The following is a 5,624-nucleotide window of genomic DNA, read 5'->3' as shown; positions in this document are numbered from 1 at the left end:
CCCATTTTATTATTATTATTATTATTATTATTTATTTATTTATTTTTTTTGCCCAGGAGTGTACTAGTTTGGAATAGTCAGTAATAAATCAATACCTTAACCCGGTCTAGAAACAATATTCCTCCAGGTAGTATACACTGTCACTTCTCACTATTCACACATTAGTTTTATAGTAAACCCACTGGTCTAATGGCGTACAATTTTGTAATGTACTATTCATGAGCATCTATTGGTGTAGCTATGCTGGGTATTTGGGAGTACTGTTTACTGTTTAGTAGCCAGATACACAGTATTTTACTATGAGACGGCTGTCTGTAATGACGTGCTGTTTTGAATTTACTATTTATTGCAGTGGTCTCAGAAAAATGGGACTATACCTTTCCTTGTTGCCTGCACGGTATTTATCTTTTGTACCTTTAATATGTATCTTTCACCTCTAAACCTGGATATAGGGTACATTTAAAATTTTGAGGTGCATAACTGTGTTTTAGAGTAAAGCTCCAGTGGTACAATACAGCTACCTTTCTGGGTAAAACATAGAAATAGTAAATATAGTATATTAAAAGTACAAAAGTGCACCCCTGCTGGAAAAAAAAACAATAGAAACCACAGAAATTCTAATGGTTTCCATTACAAATACCACTACAAACCATCAGCTAACCATTAAAGCCATTACCATTATTGGTCCTTAATGGTACCACTAGACATAACAAGCCACCAATAGAAGGCAACAAATTACCAGTAGAGACCCACAGGGACCATTACACTTTCCATTAAAACCAATACAATTTCCATTATAACCATTAAAACCATTACAAAGTAAATGAGGGTTTCTCTTGTTTTTTTCAGCAGAGATGTATGAGGGGACCACATCAGCGACAAGGAAAAGTGCAGTTTCGTACACTTTTCCTGAGAGTGTGTAGATATTAGCATGCAGTAGATCAAAAATGTTTATCATGTACTATTGTGGATCATTATATTTGCAGTAGTGTAGTTTGTAGTATTATGCAGACACATCTATTTTGGGATACTAGTTATTGCGATAGTACATATTATAATGTAAATCCAGTATGTACTGCTTGGACCAGTAGTCGATGTGTCGTGGGCTTACTAATAAGTTTGGCAATATTGTTCCGGAAGTACTCTTGCTCTCAGGTGGATGATGTGATGGAGAAAGGATTCGGACATTATTTTCTATATTAGCATACAGATTTGAATGGTGTCACTTTTCTCTACAGACTCCATCAGATTTTTTTTTCTAAGCTGAGGTAAATGGAGCTGCAATTCCTCCAATAGTCGACTGGGGTCGCCATTGCTCTGCTGCCTCTCAAACACTGCTCACGGAGATCCGTCAAAACCCACTGTAGCAAATGTTCCTATATACTCTTTCCTTTCTTGATCTCTCAGCTCCTTCTGTGGTGCTAATACCAAATTCAGGTCACAGTTCTCTGCTTCCTAAAAGTATAACACCGGCTATAGCTCAATGTTAGTCCTCAGAATTGATTGATAGACAGATACCACCAGCAGACTGGGTCGATGGATATACAGATGGTAGTAAAAGGCGAAAGAGGATCAGGCTTGGAGATGGGCTCTGATAATGGTAGACAACCACCAACAGTCAGGACAGTCAGTCTGGACATGACAGCCCATAGATTGTCCCAATTACACTCTTGCCTAATCAATAGCGCACCCACACGGTTAGCCATCAGCAGAACACACACCCCAAGAAGCTTGGCTCCTGAGGGTCTGACACACACACGCTTTATGTAACGCAAAAATTCATGCTTGTTTGTACAGTTGTGGAAACAAGCATGTTACAGTTTGTTACAGTATGCTCTGCCATTCAATGCCATTAATCATATATGCACTGCACAAATGTTTGTGGATGTAAAGCTGGAAAAAGCCACCAACACTCATGACATTAACAGTTAAGTCCACACAAACACATAGTATTTACAGTATAACCAATGGATTTCCACAGTGCACACTAATAATGATGAATAGTGTGTGCTTGCGGGTAGGGGGTGTCTGTGTAACTAGAGATGTCTTAACCAGCGCAGGGGGAATTGTAGCCTAGAAGGCTTAAAATGCCCATCACAGTCAATGGAGTAAATAACAAGTAATCCTTTACACACTGATCTATGGCCAGGTTTTCCTAAGCTTAACCACCATAAGCAACCTAATAGACTGGCACTGATATCACCAGTCCAGAGTAACCTTTCCCATCACCCTCCTCTCCTGACCCATCACAGTCAATGAAGCTTATAATAAGCTGTGACGCAGATACCACTGCGCAGGTGATTTATCTGCCCTGGGCAGTGTCGCGGATAAACGAGTCCCCTGGGAAACTGCACGGGGCAACCCGAGACACTGTGTAGTGGATTTTCATCCCCTTGGGTCTTGTCTTTCACTATGCAACACCTTTACCACTCCCAGTGCTCCTGCTGCATCTCACCTTCAACCCCCACAGATGTGCCTTCATGCCCTTCTCTGCCTCAAGCCATGCTTTTGTCTCGTATACAAAGTCATGATGACCCCCTAGCTGTGCTTCTCCGCATAACAGTCACCTCTTCATAAGGCATTTCCATAGCTAACATATACTAGGTCATGCACACACAGCTTTCAGACATTAGATTTGCAATAGAGCTAGAGGTTAAGTGATTAGCCCGAGGGTATGGTTGCTCTAAGCACATATGGACTTTCTAAGCAGTGACTTTGGCCCTAATGGCTACCCTGTAGTGCCTGTAGTGATGAATGAAGCCTCTTTTTTTGTCCTGCCAAAATGTTAAACATTAAAACCACAAGCTAACATTATGGCACAGCAGTGTAACAATACTATAACTGACATTTCTGAGGTCTGGAGTGTGTTGTTTCCCCTGAAATCATAAACGTGTTGTTAAAGGTACCCTCTGTCAATATTTCTATTTCTATTTCTATTTCTGGGAAACAGTGGAATCAAAACATCCTCCATAATCGAGCAAAATAGAAAAATATGCTATTTATTGATGTAATGGAAATATCATTTAAATGTTATGTAAACAAAGAAACAGATGATTTTAATTGAACTGATGGCCAGAGTAGTTGTTTGATATTTATTTCACAGTCTAAACTTCTAGTGTTATGCCAGTCTTTCTGTTGTTTGGGGTTTTTTCCACTTAGGTCATTGATTAAATGTAATTTTGTAATAAAGCGCTGTTTCGAATTGAGATGCCGTCTATGATTATGCTCTACTGGGTACATGAAACAGTCCTTGGATGTAGCTTTGATAAATAGTTGACCTGGTTAGCTAAGTTTAGCAGCAATTTCCAGGCAATTGTATCTCAAAATACCACAAAGCTGGTGTAAACTCTGCCCATGAGACAGAAGGAAAATTATTTCGTATCAATCATACATATGTGCCAGTTTAGTTTGGCTGGGACCAGTTAGCCTTCAGTGAGATGTCACTACATGAGTTAAGAGTTATGATAGCTGGACTAAGGATTAAACACTGGGTATTTGATCCAAAAAGCTTAACATTAGTGCCAAGGTACGCATTTTTCTAACTTAACATTTCATTCATTTTCTCATGAAGTGCTGGCACTGCATATTGTTCATTTTAGCACCCTGCCAGTGTCCATAGACAGGTACAAATGACATTAATCACCCAGCTTGACTGTCTTATAAATGCTGTCTTGCAAAACTCACAGTCAACCCAAAGTCCGCAGTTTATCATGCACATAATTCTTCTAGAATCATCGAAACACCTCCAATTTTGGGTTGGACTCATAAGGAACAAAATTGCAGCCTGCTAGAAACACAAGATAAGAGACACGCTAAATGACATTTGCAGCACTGCCAGGTTGTGATTGAGTTTCTGAATGCGTGTTACAGTTTGACACACAGCTGCAGTCGTGCTCCTGGGTCTTTGTTACGGAGGTGTTTCGGGACAAACATTGGAGTGCTAGTTCTCCTCTCATCCCATCAGTACAGAATCATTCTTGGCCTGTAGTAGCTAGTGACATTTTGTTATATGCTGATCTTTTTTACACTGATGTACGAACAGTTTCCCCTAAGAATAACTATTGTAAGGGAAGCTGTTCAGCTGGTCTCAGATCAGTGGGAAAGGGTGGTGTCTATCATCACCCTGTTGCACATGGCTGGATGTGGGAGTGATGAGTGATGGGCCTGCAGCTCTCTTCCAGAGGCTTTTAAACTAAACCGACTCTGGAGTGCCTCAGCCTGCTGAATTTGACCCAGAGGCGCAAGAGCTTAATACACCAGAGCGCACACACAAGCTCTTTTTCCGCCTCTCACACACTCAGTTAAACTCATACCCACACACAACTAGGCTACACGTATGACCGGTCGTGCTTTATTTCAATATGCTGGAAAGGGGGAGGGGAGTGTATGGGGGATCATTTTATAAGATTGAGAAGCACACACATGCACACAGAGGCACACTAACACTTGCTTATGTTCACCACAGTCAGAACTTCACATCCCCATCTGCTCTCCATCTATTTGTAGGCTGAGAGATTTAAGGGCTTTGCATGAGCTAGTGAGAGGGCCTGATTGACCCCACACACTTGTACACACACTCCTCAGCCTGAAGGAGAATTTAGAGAACTTTTTTTTGGGGATGGGGAATGTCTGCTTTATGCACACATTCACACACTCAAATGCAGACATATGCTCCGCGTCCAATTATCTGAACTAAGTCAGGCATGATCACACACAAGACAAACACAAGCCCACCGTCTGGTTAAACAGACACACTCAGTTTCCGACACATTCGCACACACAAACAAACCTGTGTGCAGACATTAAAGAAAATATACAGAACAGACTTGGATTGGAATAAACCACTTGCTCGAACAGGTTGTCGAAAAACCATACCCGCTCGACTTGTCTCTCACTTTCTCCATCCCCCTAACACAGACAAGGCTAACGGGTGCAGCTAATTGCTCAGGGTGAGTCAGTGATGAGTTTGGAGGTGGCACCAATGCCAGCGTTGACAGCTGTCTTTATATAAATCAAGTGCAGCTCAGCCCAGATCGGCTCGCCATCCAAAATCGCAGCCAGCAGCGCTCTTAAACATGACTCAAACCAGCAGGGAACCCAACAGACGCTGCTACTGCATGCAATCTACACTCCCACTCCCTCTCACCCCAATCCCCATTCTACCGCTTTCTCCTCTCATTTCTATCTTTCTCTTTCCCTCTTTTCTTTCCCCTTGCCTCCTCCTGCTTTCTCTCTCTCTGCTCCATCCCTCCCTCCCTCTTCTTCCTCCTCCTCCTCGTAGTTGCTGCCAGGAGCGCAGCTGGCACTGTCATGTCTGATAGCCTGGAACAGAGGCAGAGAGCAGGCTGGGTGGGGAGGGGGTGGGAAGCTGCAAACGGCTACAACACTACGCATTATGCATTATTGAGATACAGGAGGGAACAGCCCGTGTGTGTGTGTGTCTGTGTGTGTGTGTGTGTGTTCAGAGAGGTTGTTTTGATGTATGTTGCGAGTGTGTTTGATTCTGAGTGATGAGTGTGCCCCCCCTGGCACTAAGAGGTGAGTAAGTAGGACCTGCATTCTCATGAAAAATTGTGCTAGAGGGGCAGGGAGAGGCGAGAATGAGCCATAATGTTCCCCTCATC

Source organism: Pangasianodon hypophthalmus, chromosome 4 (assembly GCF_027358585.1).
Source record: "Pangasianodon hypophthalmus isolate fPanHyp1 chromosome 4, fPanHyp1.pri, whole genome shotgun sequence".
In the NCBI taxonomy this organism is placed as follows: domain Eukaryota; kingdom Metazoa; phylum Chordata; class Actinopteri; order Siluriformes; family Pangasiidae; genus Pangasianodon; species Pangasianodon hypophthalmus.
This window is presented reverse-complemented; position numbering follows the sequence as displayed.